We start from the raw sequence: 26,272 nt of genomic DNA, 5'->3' as shown, positions 1-26,272 counted from the left end.
TGCACATTAAAAAATTCCTCCAGATGGATTCATATCTCCGGATGAATGTGCGTACCAAATTTCGCATAAATTTTTATGTAATATTACAGATTAAAATAGATTTTTTCTTTGTACTTTATCATCCTATGTCTTGAAAACATATATGCTCATATGACCTTTTTTTTTCATAAAATTGACTTTCGAAAACATACTCTCAAATATGTTGTACTTACTTTGGGAACGTTTACTTTGGGAACGTAAATGTGACCCTTCTATATCGAAACTTAAGATTTTTAATAGATCAACTTATATATTATTTTTTGTTTCTTTATGAATGTACGTTCAATAATAAAATTCTTAAGTAAGGTAAAATTGACATCCTGATCTTAAACAATTATTTTAAATATTCTTATGTTTAAGATTAAATACATATTTAGCCTTCTTTAATATAATAAAATAATTGATTGTGGCTAACCATGCGTATTAAACGTAACAATTTTTTTGAGTAATTACAATTAGTATTGATTATAATTATTTTTTTTTTACATTGCTGGTTTTAATAGTTTATAAAATAAAAAAACCACATGTAATTATAATTTCTTTAATTTAAATTCTTTCTTCTTACTTTTTGGGTAAAAAAAAATAGGATAGTTCGTCCGAAAATTTATCTTTGTATATGTGCAAGAGAAGCGTTAGTTCAACTTACCTGTTAAAATAAAGCATGTATTGGAAATTATAATATCCATGATGGGAGTGCTTGTTTCTTATTCATTTTTGTGATAAAATGATATGTTTTATGCACTGACCAGCGCTTCCTCCTAAATAAAGTCTCTATGTCTACGCTTATTAGTTTTAAAGCTGGCGATTTTTAAGCATGCGTTCAAAGAATCTGCATCAAAGAAAACAAGCACAATAAAAGCCGTGTCTTATTACTCTAGTCAGATTTAGCTAAATTAAATTTTACTTTTTATTTAAGGAAAGTTTATCTAAAATACGAGAATTATTAAGTTCCTTTCTCAATTTTATGGATGAATTCTGTTAAAACACGATGGAGTTAGACAAAAAGTAAGATCTTTTTTTTGAAATATCAAAAAGATTTAAAGGAAATTACTGTTTAAAATTCATTTAATTAAAAATGTCATCCTTATCAATGCTGTGAGAGAATAATCTCGCTAAAAACTTGCCTTTGTTTGATAAAAAATATAAAAATTGTAATAATGAAAAAAAAAAACTCCCTGATGAAAAAATCAGTTCTGCTTGCCATAATTTTCTTTACACAAAAATATTTGTTATTTCTTTAACTATAACGAATATGTGTTTTCCGAAAATATCGTAAGAAAATTATTATTTTTATGCTGGTATTATAATAAAATAAGTCCTTAATTTAAATTTAAATATAGATAGCAATTTGAGTTAGAAATATTAAAACAGTGGTTTTAACGATTTCTAAATATATTCTATTTTGCATAATAAAATTAAATTCATTCACATTGCCTGGTTTAATTCGAATGCTCTTAAGTCAATTCAATAGAACATAAAAATATTAGCAACTTTAAAATATACTTACAAGGTTGTTCAATAAGATGTTACCACGTAAATGGGAAACATTTTGTTCAAAAAGATGTTAGTACTTATTTGAGTGAGAGTTTTTATTTTAAGAACATAATATAAGAATAATATTTAACTAAAAATATTATTATAATCAAGTTTTACTCTTATAATTAATTAAATATGATGATATGTAACTTTAAGTGGTAACATCTTTTTTTGTTAAAATGTCTTCCATTTACATGGTAAAATTTTATTGTACAACCCGGTACATTAATTAATAAAACAAACATAGTATCTTCCTTATGTGCTATGTTAGTATGACAAATAAAATCATGTCTCTTTTATAACTGAACTTAAAATTCATTGGCCCTTAATTAAAATATAATTTTTTACAATAAGTTTAATAATTAGCTTGCTACATCATACAATTTTGTTAACATTATGCACTAATTAATATTTTTACAGGTTGAATTTAATTATGATTTTGTCATGAGTGTTTCCTTGCCTATAAACGTAATCTAACTGTATATACCATTTTTGTATTTATACTTTAATTTAATTAATATTCTTAATTATATTCACGAGTTTTATTAGAAAATTACAAAAGAGAAGCCACTAACTTGTGCCAATAAAGCGGAAATTTGTTTATCCTGCATTGTCTAAATTTGGATAATGGATATTCCTTATTTAGCCTCGAATCGAATTAATGATTTTCGAGTATCTTGAAAGAAACAAATAAATTAGATTTACGTTATTTTTTTGGTCAAAGTTACCTGGGACAGTAATAATCATTAAAATTGAAAACACAAATTTGTGTTTTCCAATAGGTTTCACTTAAGAAAATTTTAAAAATTTGAAAGTATATTTGTTTTGTAACTTTCACAAAAATATCGGATTATGCTTATTTGAAACTGGCGAAAATGACGTTACCAGCTACCATCGATAAAACACTCCACAGAAACACTCACTTTATATTCATAAGCAGGATTAAATATTGTTTTAAGGTAGTATTATCGGTAATAGACTTTGTATTCAGAATTTAATGAAACTTGGCATAGTTGTCCAGTATTATATCATAATTAACCAGTTAAATTTTTAGGGGCCTTCCGAGAACTGTAAATCTGAATGTCCAGTTTTGTGAAATAAAATAAAATCTGTGATTTCCCATAAGGATCAATGTTAAAATATCTTTAAAATATCTTTTTTTCAGTTCTCTGAAGGCCCCTAAAAATTTAACTGGTTAATCATGATATAATAATGAACAACTATGCCAAGTTTCAATAAATTCTGAATGCAAAAACTATTACCGATAGTACTACCTTAAAAGCACCAATTTTTATCTTAACGGCAGTAAATTAAAAATTAATAAAGCACTTAAAAATAAAAATATGTTTACAGTAAATGAATAATTTATAAATAAAATTTTGCCCGTTTTTCATAAATCACTACATATTATAAAACAAAGTCCCTATGTCCCTATGTACGCTTAAATCTTTGAAACTACGCAACGGATTTTGATGCGGTTTTTTTTAATAGATAGAGTAATTCAAGAGGAAGGTTTTTATGTATAATACATCCATATTATAGTAGAGTAAGGGGTTGAAATAGGGGTTGAAAGGGATATGCTTCAAAAACTAAAAAAGAATTGTGCATCGATTAAGCTCAAATATTGACACGATATACAACCAGCTTCAAAGATCTATTGTTTTTATCTACTTTTAACCTTCGGAGGGTAGAAAGGTGTAGCGAGAAAGTGGGAAGGAATTATCGAATATTTACAAATATACCTAAGTGGGGTATCAAATAAAAGAGCATGACGTGTATATTAGAAAACTGTTATCCCACGCAAGGAAATGTGGAGGGAGGGGTGCAAGTGGGGATGTTGCCCAGCAAAGCGGGTAGTTCACAGCTAGTGAATAATAATTTATAAAAACAAATTTTTTATTTTTTAGTAGGTATATTTTTCTCCATTAATATAAAGATTATGCTTTTTTGTTATTAACTAATTTGTTTTCCATTATATCTAGTAAGAAAATATGTTTACGATTAATACTTGAATATTAAATACGTGAATAATTTACAAAAAAACTTTTTCTAATTTTTCTCCATTATTCTTAAGTAACAATATTTTTCTGTTGTTTACTTATTTTGTGTACCATTATATCTGAATAATCGACATTGATAAATGATTCTATAAATAAATATGTATGTTTATTATTATTTTTATTTAAATAGACTATAAAAATAACAATTTATTTAAAAATCATTCCATATTATTTTTAATAGTGTAATATTATGTCAATTTTGATAATTTCTCTAATCATTTTTATAATACAATTACTAAAACAATATAATATAATAGTACAAACAAAGTGTATTTAAAGTTTTATGTAGAGCGAATAATGATTTAAGTCGAGTTTTCATATTACAAATTTTGAAATAAAACGTAAGGTTAATAATAATTTTGTACAATTTTATGTTAAAACAATGTAACTGCCTTTGGATAATTTGCATATATTAAAGGCTGCCTTTATTAATAACTAATGTAAAAAATTATGTACTTACATATTGCTTGAATAAGTTTTGATAACATAAACTTTAATAAAAAATTTAGTAAAATAGAAAAGTATATTATAAAGATTAAAATGGGAATAAAAAGGCGAGTAAAAAAAGGTACTTTTAATCCGTTTTATTTATAATATCTTTATCCAGTAATCAAAAAATATTGAAATTTCTACCTTTTACAAATATCTTTGTCATTAAAATGGGTAAAAATCTTTTCTACAGTAGATAATTTTAATCCAAAATACACAAAAATTGAATATACTTGATGATTTGGATGTAATTTTTTTGAGCTGTTACCTAAAATCGTATATATCCCAAAGAACATGACAAAATGTTCTGTGTTAAAAGGCAACGAAACAATCTAATAGGTAACATAATGAAATTTACATGATTAATTATTTAAAAATGCTCATTAGAAGATAATTTGGCCCTTACAAACATTTCCTGATCCGCGATTAATGGTATGAGAATAATGACCGTAACAAAAGGGTAAAATTTATCCAATAAACAACTGGCACAATTATCAAGGACCGATGACAATAATTTAATAAATTAACTTGATTATCCTGACCAGGATGTTAAGGGATAACGATTTCCATATCTGAAAGTATATACATTTATTTGCGCTCCCACCATATTTATGCCGAATTTTAGAAAAAATTATTTTCTACCTTTTAGTTCAGCTAGTTACAAAAGCGTGTTTTTTATAAATGCGAAAGTAAGGAGATCTGTTTGTGTGCTTCTTTGTTACGCTTTCATGCAAAAACTAGCGAATGGATTTGAATGAAACTGTACAACAATATAGCTCATACATCAGAATAACCACTTGAGCTATAATTTATAAAGATATATTTAAAAAAAAATTAAATTTAATCTGACATTTAAAAATAATAAATGTAAAATATGGCCATCTTTTCTGATATACTCAATAAATAATTATGACTACTTTATTGAAAAAAAATTTTGAAACTCTTCATATGTTTTACCTGTATAAAACAATCCCTGTCATTATTTCGAATGTTATGGAAGGGGGATAAGTGAAAGCAAGGGAGGTGAAGGCTATAACGCGGAGGTCTTTACCAATATTTACTTTTAATCCCAGCTAAGCGGGCGGTTATCAAGCTAGTCATTTATATATATTCGATGTAAAACCCTATATTAGTAATGCGACATTTCAATATATTGAGGAAAGGTTTTTGTCCTGACTTTTTGCTTTTACGTTAAATTCACCGTTATCATAATTTTCCATACATGTTGAATTAAATTTGTTCCACCAAATTAGAGAAAAGCATGAAAAATTATGCAAAAATTTAATGTGATTAAAATTGTGCATCCCAATGTTTGCGTAGTTCCGACAAATGTTTTTTATAAAATAAAATGCAAGAAACATAGGTAATCATTTCGCAACACTATTGTATAAAATAGTTATCGCTTATCATAGAAATATTGTTGAAATATCATAGAAACAACTGTAGATAGCACACATGAATTGAATTCATTATGCTAATAAAATGGTGAATGACAAATTTATAATTCATGGGTTAATCACCCTAACAAAATTCTGTAACAAATATAAATTATATAAATTTTGTGGTGAATTATTTATTATTAGAAATATTCTTTTTTAAATATACAATGTAACCACATATACTACATTAGTCATGGTCATCTGTAATTGCGAATAATTGTCTTTAATTAGAAAGAATGACAACCCTGTCATCAATTAATTAAGGTCAATTGACTATTATTTTTAATTTTACTAAAAAATAAAATTGATTTATACTTTGAACTTTAATACCTACATATAATTATTTAATAAAAATTTACGTTTTATTTTAAAGTAGTTGGTTCTTTTATTGGAAATTTAAATACCCTGTTTCTACTGTGTTGATGTTGAGAATTAATGCTTAAACTGATTATAATTAAGTAGATTCTTGAAAAATTTTCTAGCATTTTTCAGTTTCATTACAAAACTTTTTGCCTGAAATTCCAGTTTTAACATTCTATATTTATGTTTAACTAGTTGGAGTCTTTCCCACGTTGATGTAACTGAAAGACTCCTAGGAACTAAGTTTTTCTGCACACATAGAATTTAGCACTAAAACATAAATAATTTAAACCAATAGTAATTATCATTCTAGGTTCCAAATTTTCTGGATCCGACCGCATCACTCGAATAGAATCTAGTCAAAAGTGTTATATGATTTATTTTTGGTCTAAATGATTACGGAGATATAGACCAAAACAATTTTCCTTAAAATAAAGGCACTAACGCCCTCCAATTTATTCAAAAACTGCTGCTTTTTTGTATATTAGATGTAGTGTCTGTAATATGGAAAAGAAACCCCTATATTATAGGATATTTCAATACATTGGCAAAGGTTTTTGTCCTGGGTTTTTCATTAAGTTTTTATGTTAATTTTACCGTTATCAAAGTATTGTACACGGTGAATATAATTTGTTCCACCAAATTAGAGAAAACCATGAAAAATTATATAAAAATATTGTGTTTTTAAAATTTTGCATCCTAACGTTTGCGTAGTTCCGACAAATTAAATTACATAGACATTAAGGCCATAAATTACACCTAAATATTGAAGTTTTTTATGTTTTCTTGCTTGGGAGAAATATTATTAACTTATTTTCCCAAATAAGTATTAAAAAATCCCTTCCGTGGATGAAGCTGAATGAATTGTACATATGAAAAAGGTACATCTACGATAGAGATAAAGAATATTTTTTCACCTACCGTGTTGCTTAGCCAGTCCCACGTAGTAAGCGGTGGAAGCTGATTCATAATCAATCGAGTACTCAAGATCCTGATAAGATATTGCGAATTTTTGCTTAATTTTTGTTCGAATGTTCTAAATTGATGGGATGAAATATATGGGAATATCAGCTATGTGTGTGTGGCCATCTAAGAGTGGCTATCATTATTTACTTATATGACATCACAAAACAAACGATTGCGTAATAAACACTGTCTACACATAGCATTTCAACAATTAACTCAGTCAATTGTTTGTTTACACTTGTTTTTATTTACTATTTACGTTTTGCTGACTAAACTCTTGAATGCAATTTTTTGTATGGCTGAATTGGCTAAGGCACTTGGCATGATTCCAAGAGGTCCGGTTTCGACTTCTATTATGAGTGTATTTTTTCAATTCTCTTTAATTACATTCTCTTTAATTAATTGTTCCACTTTATCATAGACTAAAAGACGTTGTATTTTTATTAATAGACTGAATTTCGCTAATAAAATATACAAAAAATGAAATACGACTCATTTCCTTCTTTGAGTTGTAGAAAAACTCATGTACTAATCCATAACTAAAGCTTACAAACAAAATTTGACAGATTTGGCTCATGGTATATAAAATTTTTGACTTTATTACATATGGATTAATGGCATGATTACTATATTGTAAATATTTTGAATTGATACAGTTGATAGATTTTATATCCGTATTATTTTACTATTGATACAAAAATTATAATATGATTCATTGATTTGGTAACTTTCAATTATATGGTGAACACGTGCATTTCATACAATTATGATAACACTAGGACTTATTGCTGTGTAAAACATGGCAGGAAATAACAACATAAATCTCATACAATAACGCGTGCATGAAATTTTAATGCATTTTAATGTTGTTTTTGAAAACGTTTATGTGGTCATGAAGCAAAACCTCTGCTTGTATATGTTTGAAATGTTTTTTTTTTGTATGCAAGATTGTTGAAAAATAATTATAAAAATGAATGTCAATAATCTATAAGTACGGAGAATTTTTTTCCACTTCTGATTATTACGTGACTGTTCATTATATATGTTACAAGAAAAGTTTGTTCGTAAGAGTTGACTCTTCCTAGACAGAGTAACCTCTTACTAAAAACATCAGTAACAGTTGAATCAAAATATGTAAACACACACTGAAAAAATAATTAAAATAATGAGGTTGTCATCCCGAAGTTGGCCGTTTCATATTGAAATAAAGTAAAAATACTTTCAAAAAATTGCTTATCGATTGGAACAAGTTCAGCTAAATATTTATATTTACAATAGAATGGGATTGAATTTTAAAATATGATTTCATTGATACAAAATCACTGAAGTTAAATAAACAAAATCATTACTTCTATGAAAGAGATTGATTATAGTCTATAGTCATGCAATTTAATGATGGAAAATAAAATTTTACTTAGATGAAATATATAATCGTGTAAATAAAGCGAATCGATGAATTAAAAATAAATTTCTTTGCGTTTGCTTTAAACAGAGTATTTGGTTATTATGATCGCATATCTATCATGTCTAGTCCATATCAGATTGAGCCAACTTCACGAAGATTGTTGTTATCAGTTCACAGAGATTTCGAAATAAACATTTTGATCATTTTTATTTGATCAATTGGTCAAGATTTACTATTTTTTTGGTATATATAAAAGAAGCATCGAAAGAGCAGTTGGTTCAGCTGTAGGCTAAGGAAATTTTCTCTATCTTACTGTTTTGCCTTTTTTCTTAGCCAAGTGTTGTATGCATACTCTTGGTCTCAGTTCACGGTAAGAAAGTTTTTGTGGATATCTGTCAGTCAATGCAATATGGATGTTAGGACCATATTTCTTGACGATAGCACAATACTTCTGGTGAATAGCCCTATCCACTACTGTAATATTACTTATGCTAATATAGATACTATAGTATCTGACTCAATAGCATACCAGCATTGTAGTAAACGCCATACATTTCTTACCATGTGATTGAGTATTGGCTTTGGTTTTGCTCTGGATATGTGGTCTTGATCTTGAAGATCTCAGATAAGGCAAATATTGCCAGATCTAGACTTATGTTCATTATTGTTATATTCACATAGCTTGTGAATATTTTTGATTGATTTTGACCTGTGATAGATTTTTAAACCAAGTTCAAAGGCGAAGCGTGTTGAAGAAATTGACCATAAAAATTTACTATATTTAGATATTATGTAAAATAAATTGTTTGTTAAACACCCCTATAGATAAAAATTAAAAATGATTTACTTGAAATACATTTTAATGCATTTCCGTGCATGTAATAATTATACATGTACTGATAATCATATGACACTTCCTTATTTATTATCATAAAATTTCGTTAATTAATATATCCGTATCCCTCTAATACACTTTAAATAAATATACATAGATGCTAATGTAAATACATTGTAGATAATATACAAGATGTACAAGCAATGCTGGGCTAATCTATTTTATTCATTTACAAATTTTTTTCTTAATTAATTTTCCTAATTGTACGATTTTAGTCCTATATTAGAACTTTGTAAGAAAATAAAAGTAGGATTGTCAATCTGTTCCTTAAAAGTTAGATTTTTTATGTAACAAAATTTAGTTTTCGTTAGATTACCGCTTGCGATATGGTTGTTATTTTCTGTTACACTTTGTACCATATACAAACAGCAGAATAACCTTGTTGTAAGCTGTTATAGATAATAACCTACATTAATGTTTTTATTTGTTTTTTTTATAGTGATTTTTTATTTTTTTAATTATTTCCTGTGTGACGTTATTTTAATTTATATCAATTGACATTAAAATATTGTAATAAATAAATTAAAGTAATTGAGGTAAACGAATGTAACTCATCCATTCAAAAATGAGTCCCTCAAATTAAAAAGTTAGAGGTCAATAAATTGACAACATTAATTATGAATATTTGAAATTTGCTTATTTCGTTTTTGGTACACCGGACCATACATTTTCGAAGGGTTTCCCTACTTAGAATTTTATATTCAACCAGTCAATCAAACGGCTAGACAAATGATTTGTATCGATAACAATGAACTATTTGCCTAGCTTAATCATTTAAATTTACTTCCAAAATCATTCACATGGCATTGGAACCAACACACTATCAATATGGCGCCGGCAAACAAGAATACTGTTGGCGTTTTTCGCAGTTTGCTTGCGTTTACGCAAAAATTTGTACGATGAAAGAGAGTGGCAAAAAGTTGGAACCAAGTATGTTACTATTAAAAACTTGTTCTCACGGCAAGAGTTGCAGTATTCAGATAAAAAATATGGTGACAAAATTTCAGAAAGTTCAATTTCTCTGAGAGAGGTTGTGGCAAGTCAGTTACTTTTTGTCAGTTAGTCAATATCGCAATAATAGATGTGCTCGTTTAAAAACAAAGTTCTTTTCGGATCCAAATGTCATGGAAGATTAACTAAATTTTCAAAATATAACTGTCGCCATGCAAATTTCTTAAGAATACCGAAAGTATAATAATATTCCAAGAAATTAAAATGAAAACATGCGATACTGAGAAAAATTACTTTAAGTTTTAATATTTAATAAAATTGCATGGTGTATTTTTTGTTGTTGATGCTGAGTCATAAATCATATACTTTTTTGTGTGTAAGTAAATAATATTGTGGTAACCCAAGGTCTTTGTACTATTACCAATATAATTTTTGTTATTTTGAAATGAAATGTCTGAATAAAATTTAAATAATAATCGTATATTTGTTGATTATTTATATTTCATAATAATAAAATAAAGTAAAAAATTTAATATTTTAACGCGTAGGTGGGTATATCAATTCTTGTATAAGAATTAGTTTACTGTGCTGGATTTTTACCGAAACTTGTATCGGTTTGGACGTGTGCACTGTACACGCGTGCAGTGTAAATATAAGATGGAAGGAAGACTGTGACTCTATCTAAGAGATTGATGTAAAAATTCCAAATTTTCTAACTTTTTTCCGTGCTTTTAGATTCAATAAGAAGAACGAACTGATCATCTTTGAACAGCTCAATAAAGTCGATTTACTTTATACGATTTCAAAATAAAGCATTGAAATTGGCCATCCGTTTATAAGGTTTGATGCGATAAAGACTATTGACAAATATAGTTCAATTTTTTATGTGACTCCTTCGATGGATGAAGCCAAACATAGTTTAAATTACAGACTGCCATGAAATTTTGTCTTTCAGCAATCTAAAATTTTTCATAAATTACTTTTACCCAGTATGAAATATATACAAAATCTTGTTCTATCGCCACTTCAGTGCGATTGAATGTTTTTGACCTTAAACAATTATTACATTTTATTATTTTTTTTCCACAAGGCTATGATACTTATATAGTATCCCTGTGTATGTTGAAATCGATGAATATTTTTTATATTTTAATAAATTGTTAATTATATGAAAATAATTAATTAATTGATAATTGTAATTGATATTACTTTCATATATATAATCAAAATTAATTAATACTTATAAACACAATTTATGATGATTTTATATTATTATTTTAACTGTATTCTTAACTAAGAAAAGGAATTCGTTAAGGTTATTCAATCATTTTTTTGAGATATGTAGGTAAGTGATTGAATATTTTTACAAGCGGTGTTTTTAAATTTTACCTAAAATTATTCAATTATTCAATTAAAGTTGAACGTGGATAATAGCTTGAATTTAAGGGACCGTACCTTTTTTTCGATTATGGAGTTTTCTCTCTAAATCAAGTTTCTTACTTATACAGGTTTTAAACAAAAGAACAATGTTACAAAATTAAAGAATAGGGGTGTACGAAAATAGTTGTGTTTGTTACACAGATTCACGCAGGAAAAGAAGAAAAACCACTTTTTCGTATAGACGATCCTTTTAACACATATTGAACCGTCTGGACGGTTAAAATCATGGAACCTGTTCATATATATTATAAAGTTTTCCCTTTTATTCAGGTTTTAGTTTTACACCCAGGTTCGAATAGTTGAAAAAATAGCTACAGCCATTGTTTGTTGGAATTTTACATATCAACGATAGAAAAGATAAAGATTGTAACCTTCATTTTTAAAATTGTATAATAAAAACTGTAATATCACTTCCCGTCTTATTTTCATTACAATCTTTTAGGTACCATACAAACTAGTGGTCAAATTACCAAAAAAATTTTGTTTTAAACCAAATTAAAAAAAAATAGGTTTACACGTTTTTACTTTTTTACTTAAATTGATAATTTAATGCTTCCAATCAATTATTTTTATAATTTATAAGCATATTTCAATATATGGTTTATTAAAATATTGATTTTTTTCCAGTATTGTTCGATCCATAAACGTGAAAAATTGCACCAGTATTCAAATTAAACATTCGAGGTTGGTTAAATTTTTTTTATATTTTTATTTTAGTTCAAAATTCTTCAAAAGTCAACTAATAGAAGTAAATTTTTGCCCCTGTAATTACTTATGTACAGAAATTTTTACTTTCATAAGTAGCTAATCAGTACAGATTAATTTCTAAATTAAATTATTTTTCAAATAAAAACAAAAATTAATGAATCTTTATGCTAAATTCAATTAAAAATCCATACTTTGACCAACTAACCCTGAATTAGTTTGCATATTTGTGAATCATTTGTATGTTGTTTAGTTGATTAAATAAAATATGATAGTATATAAATTATAAATCTTAATTTACTTTGAGACACTATACGTTATATACATCATAATAATCAGAGTCATATTTTGAAGTATGTTATTTGTATTATATATGTTTAAACTCCATTTTCAAAAGGTATAAGTTTACATGTACTGACTGTAAAATAAATACAAGAAGAACCATTTATAATATGCAGGAGTAAGTCGTCAATGTTGGCCAGAATTGAGTCAAATATCCATAATTTTCCCTTAAGAAAGAATTTCGGGGATGTCATTGTTGAAACAGCTTGGAGGAAAAGAAAAATCGGGAATTATTTAGATAGAAAAAAAAAATTGCGTTTTCCCGTTGCATAAAATCTATGATATATATTTGTTAGCAAATGATGTGAAAAATGAATTAACTGAAATGAAATGTGGATAATAAATCAAATTAAAAGCCAAATTTTTTAAATTTTTCTGTGTATTTTGAGTTATAATTTGCGAGAATAGCCTTACTTCGTATTCCTTTAATTACCGTGTATCTTTCTCCACAAATTGTATCCAAGTGGTTCATGGTAGGTTCTGCTTTTATTTTGATTAAACATGTGTAGCTCCATCTGTCCTAATGTTAAAGACACGAAAATACATAATCAGAAAAAATAATAATTTGGAAAAACACCACAATCTGGAAAATTCAATAGAGAAACAAATTTCACAAAACCTTAAAAAGAACGAAAGGCGTCGTGGGACGCCCGCTGGAAACTATACCCCTTTCGTACAAATAACTGTATTATTAATTAATTGTAAATATTAGTTTTATGGTACGCTACCTTGCAGGTTTAGTGTTACTAGTTTTTTTATTTTTTTTTTCTCTCTCTCGATATTTTTTGCATTTCTGCGCGTTGGTAATTTGAGGTTTAATTTGTTTTTTTTTTTTTCGTTTTTTCTTGCATAATACTATTTGCATATCTGTGCATTGGTAATTCTGAAAATTTAATGTATTAAGTTAAGAAGTCAAATACTTGTTTTATTGTTTAAAGAATTAAATATTATAACTATTTTATCTTTATACTTTATGAATTAATTGTAATATGAGTTTAAGAAATACATACTTCTGATTTAGTAATCAACCCAACATGTGCGTACATTAGTCACAATTTGTTTAGGATAATGTCACATAACATAAAATTTCCTTGAATTTCTTTAAATTATCTCTATTATGTTTAACTTCTGATAACTCACAATTGATTATTTTGAATGAAAAAATATAAATTTTGGACAATAAATAGAAATTGGAAGATTGTAAAATATTTTTGCATAGTCTCAAAATTCATGGCCATCTGAATCGATTAAAAAAGTTTTAGTTTCCTAGATCGGATTTTGGGGTGGTTATTATTTGGTGGACTTTTTTTGGGATTACCTCCCACCCAGCAAACAAGCTATAACGTGCTATAAGGAACATAGATAAAATTCATAAATTACAGTGAACCATTCTAAAAAGCAAGTATACCTAGACAACTTTCCCATACCGTACAATATTATTATACAAAAATCACATAAAAGGCATACATAATATGAACATTATTTTATATGATCAACAAAGCATAAAAAAAATTTATATTTTATGCAAAACAGATATTAAATTCCTTAGCATATGCGGTATACACATATATATATATGTAATAATATTTAAATACCAGCATAATATGACTTCATACACTCTTATACTCTTGACTTGAGTTCCAATGACAATGAATGTGAAAAAAATGATTATATTTAAATGAATAGAGATCGGATTAATATGTAATTAGTTGAAAGTGTCGTATTATAGCATATACTGACCTCCATCTACAGAAACTCATGTCACATCAACAAAGTGCGTCTCAATTTGGCCTCTTGTGAGTTTCATATCAATAATAAAATGTTGTTATTTCTTATAATTTAAAGATTTTGAAGAAAAAGTTATAATAATTTATTATTGAATATTTACTGTAGAGATATTTACGAAAATATTTAAAAATAAGCGTTTACCTATTTTACAAGCTTTTATTTAGATTCACAAGTCCATTTTTTGTAATCAAATCTTGCAAGTAAAATTTTACCCACTTCCCTGTTTTCAATTCAGCTGAATTCTTTTTTTGTATGTATGACCTACTTTTCCTATCGTTTTCACTATATTTGACATATAGGGTAGTCTATTTTAATCTAGGCACCTAAATATCTTGTTTTGTAGTTACTTAATCAAAAAAATAACTTAAATTTTGATGGAAGACACCATGTTCTAACATGAAATTCGCCCTAGTTCTTCGGATTTCTTTAATAGTCAATGCAGAGCCTAAACGGTAAGAGATAGAATAACTCTTTAAATTAGAAAGTTTAAAAAAAAATTAAAAATTTTTTTTAAAAAACGTTTTCTAATATTCCTCTACCATTAATCTACCTCTTTCAAAAATAACAATCCTGAAGGACATACGTGGTTCGATTGTGTCAAATATTCTGTAACTGCATACCAAGGCATTAGAAAATCTATATTTCAACGCTAGGTAAAGAATACAATGCCCGACAAAGAATGCAAATGTATAGCACCAGACAAAGAATCCAAACGCATTTAAAATCCGACCTTTAATTAGGAAAAATAAAATAAAATATTATTAAATTCCACTTTAAGTATTTTAACAAAGATATTTTTAATTTTTCTTTATGTGTATGAAAATTTATGCAAATCTATTTAAATTATTCAAAAAAATTTTGAATAATAAAATAATACATTTATGACATTTAAAATATTTGATAACATAAAGTAACTATATGACATTATATCAGTAATTTTCCTCCCTTTTGCAGGAATTCTGTTGGTGGCGTATCTTTATAGTATGGGAAAATCAGTTTGATTAATTTTGGATTTTGTATTAGTTACCATAGTTTGTTTGCGATAACAGAATATATTAGAATGATGTTAAAAACCTAGAGTAATTTTCAACATAATTGTTCAAATATAAGAATGAACTGTCTAATTCCAAAAAGCTTTTAAAGCAAAATACAAAACTTCTTAATTCAAATTAATTATCATTAACAATAAAAACCTTGGCTTTTCTAATTCATTATGAATGTTAATAAGAAAACTAAATAATATTTTATGTGGGTAACTCAATATTTTGAAAATTTGTTAGGTAACAATTTTTACCTTCTAAGCCAATGTAAATAAAATAATATATTTACAAGATATTTTGTATTTTTTAAAGAAATTAAAATTAATACACTCGAAAATAACATACACTCGAAAAACATTACCCTTTTTCTAGTTAATTTTTTTTAATAAAAACATTCTATGGAAAGAGATTTTAACGGGATAAAAAGTTTGTGATTTTTTAGTCTGTCAAATAATGACAAAAAAAAAAGAGAAGTTCTGTGTTTGCAGTAGAAAAGCTCCCTTAGGAATGTTAAGAAATAATGATATATTTTCCTGAAAAAAGTAGTTTACGACATTTTCCAGTTGTCTTCTTCCAACAGAATATCTTCTTTTTGACGCTATACATAAGTGTGGTTTTACTGCCAGCATTTATATTTACGTTATTTTATCATTCTCCAAGTAGCTTAAGTATATACTATTGCTTCATTGTGCTTGTAGGAAAGATATCTTTTACCCGGGATAGTAAAAGTACCACTTTTCAATTTTTTAAATATTGCAGAAAATCACATCTGCCTAACCAATATTGGTATAACCTTAACAGTATTTGTAGCATTTACAGCCTTAAAATTACATTTTTATGATATTTTCCTTGTTTTATACGCATAACCGCCATATTATAAAGAGTGTTATCGTTTTGGAACGAAATTTTAATTAAAAATTTACGGCTAAAATTTTAAGATGTGTGTGTTGTTGAACTCCTGTTTTAATTGAAAAGCTCAACTACCATAAACCTATTAGAAATTGTGCGTCTAAAACTTTAACTATATACAATAAATAAGTTAATTTCAAGGTTACTAAATTTATTGAAATTATTTTTTAATCAACATCAAAATTTCAATTATACTAGTGTTAAATTTTACCTTCTCATGTACATGATAAATATATTATTATACAACGAAGTTTGAATCACTAAGTACTGAATTCGAAGTACTGAACCACTAAGGATCTGTTCATACTACGTCAAAAATGAGTTCAAAATCTTAATCGATATATTGAAATTGTGTATTTTAATTTTTTTACTTTCTATGGTAACGATACATTACTTTAATTATAGTATGGATTGCATTTATGATTTACATTGAAAATTTATTATTATTGTCTCACAAATTTAAATAAATAATTATGATAATTTACATTTGAAAAATAATATTTATTCAATTTGATTTCTTATTTTCACAATTTTTTATGCATTAAGTTTAATTAATTCGTGTTTTCAATCATTTTAGTTTGACATTCACTATAACATTTACATGTAAATAATTGAAAATTAGTCATAACAGCCTCCTTTAACGCTAAAATTTTTCACTGGAAGCGCTGGCATCGATTTTATTGACCCTACCTTGACTACGCACACAACGAATAATAAAAATTAAAAAATCTGTTCTTCTTTAATATTACTCTAGAATTTTTTTTATGTCTTACCCTTATCTTCCTTATTCCTTTATCAAATTCCATGATTCACCCTTCACTTTCAAGCTTATTATGTCTAGATTTCACGAAAAATATACTCACGAAATAAAAATGTAACGTTTAGGAAAAAATACGTTAATCAAATTAATTAGAACGAAAAAATGTCACAAATTTAAAATTAAATCAAAATAAAAATTTTAAATAATAAAAAAAATTTTTTCACCACTTTTCTACCAAAGTTAGTACCGTACTGAATAATAACTATGGCTACTGAATCCTAAAAATAATATACAAAATGTTTATATCAATATTTATTTAAATAGCATTAATAATAATAAATATGAACTCAGCTGATTTTAATTAAACCAAAAGTGTAAATTATTTTATGTAACCTAAATAAGAACAATAATAAAATATTATATTGCAATTTGTTTATTATAAGTCTACGTAATTTATTATTGCGTTGCAAATGCAATTATTGTTACATTTTAAGGTATTTATTTCAATGTAATTTGAATATTACTATTTAACAGTATATAATTCCGATGCTTGTCAGCCTAATTGGGCAGAATTGGGCTTGGCAGCCGAATGGGGCTTGCCAGCCCGGGCAGAAAATTGACAATTTCAGGCCGTTGCGTTGCATTGAATGTCGAACATTGTAGTTTTTGGGTTTGCTATTAAATTTATAAAATAATAAAAACGAATATATGCTATAAAACGCGCTTTTGTAACAAGCTGGGATGCTAAATTTCAATTATTGTAAATATTTTATAAACAGATATTGGTAAAAGTAAAGTCATTATAAAATATCTTAAAAATCTCCTCACGCTTTTTACGATAAAATGATTTTTGTTGAATTAAAAGAAATTATTTTCTACCTTTTAGTTTAGCTAGGTACAAAAGCGTATTTTTTAGTTTATTAAAACTATTATTTATATTGTGTTTTTTAGTTTTTTTAAGACGATTATTTCTTTATCAAAAATTCAGTGTAAATATGGTGGGAGCGCAAATAAATGTATATAGTTTTAGATATGAAAATTTTTAATCCTGAAAATCCTGGCCAGGATAATTAAATAAACTTTTATGAAATTATGGTATTGTCATCGTCCTTGATAAGTATGCCAAATTTCGAGCTAACCCGACGTTTTGAAGGGGGGTCAAAATCATGTTCAAAGTTTCCATTACACACTGCAAACTAACATACGTATAATAAAACGTAATAAAAGCGTGTTAAAAATAGCAATTCAAAAACTATTTTGTTTGACGTTTAATAAAACAGCCTGAAAATGTCAATTTCTCCACGGGATTATTTCTAGTAGGTAATATAATATCTGTTATTTTTTGTTCAATTTTTGTTTTAACCATGACCATAAAAAAAATTAAACTTCATATGGATAACACAATGGAAATAAATCAGCAATTTTTATCATGAACAAAACTAAACGTAAAAAATAATATTTTTTTCTATTTGTAAACAAAAACTCGCATTAAAATAGTCTAAGCAATTTAGAATCCATAAAAATATATATTAATAAGTATCATATATAAACCAAGATCATAGAAGTTCCAAAAAATTTGTTGTGTGGTGTTTTTTTAAATGGAAAATTTTTCATATGTGCATCGATTAAAAATTTAAAATGCAACAAATTTTTGACCTCCAAAATATAAAAATTACAATAAATATTCTTTCAACAGATAAGATTGTAATAAAATTGTTCCAATTATGGATTATAAAAGTAAAACAAGTGAAAACAAACAATTGACTGAGTTAATTGTTGAAATACCATGCATAGACAGTTGCCAATTGCGTTTACATTTTACCCAGAATTGCTTTAATCTAAGATCCCACTTTCCCAAATGAAAGCTTACCCTGATAAAAAATAGAAAGAGTATTAAGTCTGTTTGAGTCTTGAATCACTTTTGTAAGATACTTGAACTATGTGAGGCGTGCCATTGAATTACACAAGAAAAATTTAATTAAGATAAAAATCAAAGTATCAAAATATTTGGAATAAATAAGAAAGATATCTAGGACATATCGACAAAGAAACTGAATTTGAAAGAAAAAAAATAAAAAAAAAAAGAGTCTAGTAATCAGATTAAAGTAATTATCTTGTAATAAAATTAAAAAATTGTTTAACTGTTGAAAACAATACGTATTACACCGCCAGTATGCCTCTGCCCCGTAGAACAGTCATGCACAATGCCAACGGTGGTCGATCGACGTGCTATGAGTGAAAGTAAATAATTTTGGTTGATGCAGGCTCAGCTCGACTCGGCTCCTATTTATAAATTCATGATATTCATAATTACATATTTTGTTTCAAGTATTAAATAATGCCCTTAATTTATTACATGTACTGCAACTCTGCAAGTCATTTTATTTAATATCAAGTATTTTATAACGCAATTTTACTGTAATTACCTGTGAATGACATCGGTAAAGATCGATTTAACACGATCTTAAGAATTCAGTGCAAATTTTAAATAAAAAAATAATAAAAAGTTTAAAGCTTGTTTCTTTCTTGACAATCGAAGATACAAATAAGGTTTTTTATTTCGCATTTTATACTATTTTACGCATATAGGGACTGATTAATCTAGTTGGGAAAAATGTTCTGGGAACATGAATTCTGGATATACAGGGTAGAACATTTTAATCTATTATGGCTAAAATAGTTCGTTCAGATTGAATCTAGTTTTTGGGGTTGCTTTATTAATCAATTTTAATCCTAAAATGTAAGAGATAGCATAACACATTAAATTAGGAAATTGGTTGAAAATATTCTTTCGAAAATTGTAAGATTTTGGAGGAAATACAACGAAATACGAAAAATATATCATTGTTGCATTGAATCGAAAGAAAAAAAAAACGCAAGATACAGAAAAATGCTTAAGCCAAAAGTTGTCCAAATGTTAAAATAATAAAATAATATTTGCAACTAATTTAACAGCACTTAGAATCGATATCCTAAGCCAATATTTATTTTCTAGTGATCAATTAATAAATTATTAATTTATAAAGAAATAAAAAGCACAAATTTTATTACAAATTTTATATTTTCCGGCATTGAAACTTTATGATACCTTCAAATATAATTTATATGAAACAAAATATTGAATCACGAAAACCATTGAATCTTGTTGAGTTGGATAAATGTTGTTTTGGATGACTTATTTACAAGAAACATAAAACAAATACTCACGTGTGCTGTTAAGTCTGTTGTTTGTTTAAATGTTTGTTGATATTATTTATATTCGATGGATATACTTGAAATTTTGGCAGATCGTTGCATTTTTAGCCAAGATTGTCATTTGTAACCCAAAATTCTCACTGTAAAAGAAAATCATTATAAAAGAAATTTGTATCCGTTTCCACACTACCATTGAGGTAGGATACATCAGCGCGTTTTTTTTTACGTGGTATCCCCTATAGGCCTAATCCACGATCTTTTCCTTCTATTTAAGTGCATCCGGTTACATTTAAACAGAAGAAAAAGATAAATAATCATCCAATTTGTCGTGACCGGAACATGACAAATTGGATAACATTATCGCAATTCCTAAAAAAAAAAATTCACAATCCCCAAATACTATCAGCCTAAATTTGACATCACTTAATATAATTACAGGACAGGTATTCCTAAAATATAAGAAAGAGATTAAAAAAAACATAAACCTGGAAAAAAATTCAATTATTTTAAAAAGAAAAGGAATAAATAAAAATTGCTTAATTTACAATAACCTTTATGCATAAATATTTCTGAAGGGCCATTTGAATTAACCATATCAACCTAGTTATAAGTAGACTTACCCCAGAATGAAACCAATCCAAAATATCACAGGCTATAACACAGGCGAAAAATCCATGTAATCAAGATCATTTTTTCCGTACATTATCTGTCTAGATATACCTAACTCACTTTAAGCGATGACTGCGCTTTTTTGCATGTTCCGTCTCACCGTCATCATGAGTTGATACAATCCCCTATCGAGGCGCTTGGCTTATAGACAGACATAACGAGAAAAAATTGATTTTTGACTACACAATTTCTCATAGTATTATAACACATGCAACAAATCGAACGAGTTCTTCCTGAGAAACATCATAATAACCTTAGTTAGTCAACGTCGCTTCTCAGAATTTAGGGCAGACCGAATTTACAAATTTAAAATAATATATTTAAAAAAGAAAATAAAAAAAATTTAAAAAGAAAAATTAGGCAATTTTTCAACCCAGTTATAAGTAGACTTACCCCAGAATGAAACCAATCCAAAATATCACAGGCTATAACACAGGCGAAAAATCCATGTAATCAAGATCATTTTTTCCGTACATTATCTGTCTAGATATACCTAACTCACTTTAAGCGATGACTGCGCTTTTTTGCATGTTCCGTCTCACCGTCATCATGAGTTGATACAATCCCCTATCGAGGCGCTTGGCTTATAGACAGACATAACGAGAAAAAATTGATTTTTGACTACACAATTTCTCATAGTATTATAACACATGCAACAAATCGAACGAGTTCTTCCTGAGAAACATCATACTAACCTTAGTTAGTCAACGTCGCTTCTCAGGATATAGGGCAGACCGATTTTACAAATTTAAATTAATGAACTGATATTTAGAGTAAAATAAATTGAAAAAAACCAAAAATATCTCTGGGCATAAAAGTTAAAAATTGCTTAATTTGCAATAATATTTATGCATAGACAATTAAAGAAAGTTCTAGGATAGGATATGATAAAAAAAGATAATTCTAGGATAGGATATGAATTTTACAAGTCACAAACACAGAATTATACAAATGACAATGTCGGAGATGAAAAAGCATAAATATCTCTGGAAAAAAATTCAATTATTTTAAAAAGAAAAGGAATAAATAAAAATTGCTTAATTTACAATAACCTTTATGCATAAATATTTCTGAAGGTCCATTTGAATTAACCATATCAACCTAGTTATAAGTAGACTTACCCCAGAATGAAACCAATCCAAAATATCACAGGCTATAACACAGGCGAAAAATCCATGTAATCAAGATCATTTTTTCCGTACATTATCTGTCTAGATATACCTAACTCACTTTAAGCGATGACTGCGCTTTTTTGCATGTTCCGTCTCACCGTCATCATGAGTTGATACAATCCCCTATCGAGGCGCTTGGCTTATAGACAGACATAACGAGAAAAAATTGATTTTTGACTACACAATTTCTCATAGTATTATAACACATGCAACAAATCGAACGAGTTCTTCCTGAGAAACATCATACTAACCTTAGTTAGTCAACGTCGCTTCTCAGAATTTAGGGCAGACCGAATTTACAAATTTAAAATAATATATTTAAAAAAGAAAATAAAAAAAATTTAAAAAGAAAAATTAGGCAATTTTTCAACCCAGTTATAAGTAGACTTACCCCAGAATGAAACCAATCCAAAATATCACAGGCTATAACACAGGCGAAAAATCCATGTAATCAAGATCATTTTTTCCGTACATTATCTGTCTAGATATACCTAACTCACTTTAAGCGATGACTGCGCTTTTTTGCATGTTCCGTCTCACCGTCATCATGAGTTGATACAATCCCCTATCGAGGCGCTTGGCTTATAGACAGACATAACGAGAAAAAATTGATTTTTGACTACACAATTTCTCATAGTATTATAACACATGCAACAAATCGAACGAGTTCTTCCTGAGAAACATCATACTAACCTTAGTTAGTCAACGTCGCTTCTCAGGATATAGGGCAGACCGATTTTACAAATTTAAATTAATGAACTGATATTTAGAGTAAAATAAATTGAAAAAAACCAAAAATATCTCTGGGCATAAAAGTTAAAAATTGCTTAATTTGCAATAATATTTATGCATAGACAATTAAAGAAAGTTCTAGGATAGGATATGATAAAAAAAGATAATTCTAGGATAGGATATGAATTTTACAAGTCACAAACACAGAATTATACAAATGACAATGTCGGAGATGAAAAAGCATAAATATCTCTGGAAAAAAATTCAATTATTTTAAAAAGAAAAGGAATAAATAAAAATTGCTTAATTTACAATAACCTTTATGCATAAATATTTCTGAAGGTCCATTTGAATTAACCATATCAACCTAGTTATAAGTAGACTTACCCCAGAATGAAACCAATCCAAAATATCACAGGCTATAACACAGGCGAAAAATCCATGTAATCAAGATCATTTTTTCCGTACATTATCTGTCTAGATATACCTAACTCACTTTAAGCGATGACTGCGCTTTTTTGCATGTTCCGTCTCACCGTCATCATGAGTTGATACAATCCCCTATCGAGGCGCTTGACTTATAGACAGACATAACGAGAAAAAATTGATTTTTGACTACACAATTTCTCATAGTATTATAACACATGCAACAAATCGAACGAGTTCTTCCTGAGAAACATCATACTAACCTTAGTTAGTCAACGTCGCTTCTCAGAATTTAGGGCAGACCGAATTTACAAATTTAAAATAATATATTTAAAAAAGAAAATAAAAAAAATTTAAAAAGAAAAATTAGGCAATTTTTCAACCCAGTTATAAGTAGACTTACCCCAGAATGAAACCAATCCAAAATATCACAGGCTATAACACAGGCGAAAAATCCATGTAATCAAGATCATTTTTTCCGTACATTATCTGTCTAGATATACCTAACTCACTTTAAGCGATGACTGCGCTTTTTTGCATGTTCCGTCTCACCGTCATCATGAGTTGATACAATCCCCTATCGAGGCGCTTGGCTTATAGACAGACATAACGAGAAAAAATTGATTTTTGACTACACAATTTCTCATAGTGTTATAACACATGCAACAAATCGAACGAGTTTTTCCTGAGAAACATCATACTAACCTTAGTTAGTCAACGTCGCTTCTCAGAATTTAGGGCAGACCGATTTTACAAATTTAAATTAATGAACTGATATTTAGAGTAAAATAAATTGAAAAAAACCAAAAATATCTCTGGGCATAAAAGTTAAAAATTGCTTAAAATTTGCAATAATATTTATGCATAAACAATTAAAGAAAGTTCTAGGATAGGATATGATAAAAAAAGATAATTCTAGGATAGGATATGAATTTTACAAGTCACAAACACAGAATTATACAAATGACAATGTCGGAGATGAAAAAGCATAAATATCTCTGGAAAAAAATTCAATTATTTTAAAAAGAAAAGGAATAAATAAAAATTGCTTAATTTACAATAACCTTTATGCATAAATATTTCTGAAGGTCCATTTGAATTAACCATATCAACCTAGTTATAAGTAGACTTACCCCAGAATGAAACCAATCCAAAATATCACAGGCTATAACACAGGCGAAAAATCCATGTAATCAAGATCATTTTTTCCGTACATTATCTGTCTAGATATACCTAACTCACTTTAAGCGATGACTGCGCTTTTTTGCATGTTCCGTCTCACCGTCATCATGAGTTGATACAATCCCCTATCGAGGCCCTTGACTTATAGACAGACATAACGAGAAAAAATTGATTTTTGACTACACAATTTCTCATAGTGTTATAACACATGCAACAAATCGAACGAGTTTTTCCTGAGAAACATCATACTAACCTTAGTTAGTCAACGTCGCTTCTCAGAATTTAGGGCAGACCGATTTTACAAATTTAAATTAATGAACTGATATTTAGAGTAAAATAAATTGAAAAAAACCAAAAATATCTCTGGGCATAAAAGTTAAAAATTGCTTAATTTGCAATAATATTTATGCATAAACAATTATGTTAAAGATGGCTCATTTAATCTTAATTTACCTTTATTAACATAAACTTACTTAGAAACAAACCCGAAAATGAAATTTAAGATTTGGAATTCAAATGAAGGGAATAGATAAATGTCAAATAAATAAGCTATTCATAGTGAATAGTAAAACACACACTCAAATTAATTATATTACTAAGAATAAATTATCACATGAGATTTAGAAAATAAAAATAAAAATTTTACTTACCTGGATTTTGAACTCCATACCTGTGTAAGAGGAGTAGGACTCGCTATACTCTCTGCCACACGACTTGATGCTTGTTACAATTTAAACGGCCATAATCGGTGGTAAAACTGGACCAACCTAATGAATAAATATATTTTAGTGATAAATAATTAAAATAATTAAAAATAATTTTATTATTAGTGTATGTACAAATATCAGCCAATTGATTCTCTGTAGGTATATGTTCAATTTTTAAATTATCTTTTTTTAATTCTGATCGAATGAAATGGTATTTAATGCCAATATGTTTACTTCTTTTACTTTCCCAATTCTTAACTTATTGAATACTTGATTGATTATCCTCAAAAATTACTGGTTTAACTATAATATTAAAACATTCATTTTACAAACCGCAGCTAGCTAATGCAACAATATTCTGTTTTTTAGATTTTCAAAATATATTATTTCCAAATAATTGAAGGGCGTACATGCGTCAACGATAATAGTAGAGAAATAAAAAACAATATGGTAATGCGATAGTTTAAATGATTTTCTATGATTTAAGACAAGAAAAAAAACCTGTTATCGAATTATTTTCATTGAATTTTAAGTTTAAAAAATTGACTAAAAGTAAGATTTAATATGGGACTAAATGGAAAATATAAATACGATATTTTTCTAAAATTATATCGATACCAATACTTTTTTTTACAAGCTTTTACCAGGTAATAAGTATTTAAACTTTTAATAGGATTTCAAAAAAATTTCTATTAATTTAAAATTCTTTAAAATTTACATACTGGTTTCCTATGAACGCACGTAGCAAAACAGGTTCACGCATGTACACTCACTGTCAGAAAAAGTGCCACAGTTAAAACATTCTAAACGTACGCATCATATGTTATGTTATAATAGTAACACTTAGAATGTTTTAAAACGAGCATTTTTTGTGACATTGAGTATACGTGAACTTAAATTACATTTCATTCGATCAGAATTTAAAAAAAAATTGATTATATACCAACAAAAAATGAACTGGCTGATATTTGTACCAAAGGTTTATCAAATCAAAAATTTCACAAATTTGCTAAGTCCATAGGAATCTGTTTTGTTTGAATTGAGCGGAGTGTTGAAATCAATTGA

At 27.4% G+C, this 26,272-nt stretch overlaps 1 protein-coding gene across 2 annotated transcripts in view; it reads left to right on the top strand.

Annotated features, from left to right (window-relative positions):
- The window catches only part of LOC123299857 (SH2 domain-containing protein 4A-like), a 96,821-nt gene that overhangs the window by 16,595 nt on the left and 53,954 nt on the right, over positions 1-26,272 (top strand). For both annotated transcript variants that reach the window (XM_044882253.1, XM_044882249.1), the window contains exon 2: positions 12,208-12,264. The gene's annotated coding sequence lies outside the window, so the exon portion shown is untranslated. The remainder of the gene's footprint in view (positions 1-12,207; positions 12,265-26,272) is intronic.

The sequence above is a fragment of the Chrysoperla carnea genome, chromosome 5 (assembly GCF_905475395.1).
Source record: "Chrysoperla carnea chromosome 5, inChrCarn1.1, whole genome shotgun sequence".
Taxonomy (NCBI): domain Eukaryota; kingdom Metazoa; phylum Arthropoda; class Insecta; order Neuroptera; family Chrysopidae; genus Chrysoperla; species Chrysoperla carnea.
The sequence above is the reverse complement of the archived record's forward strand: the minus strand, read 5'-3'. Positions and strand labels throughout refer to the sequence as shown.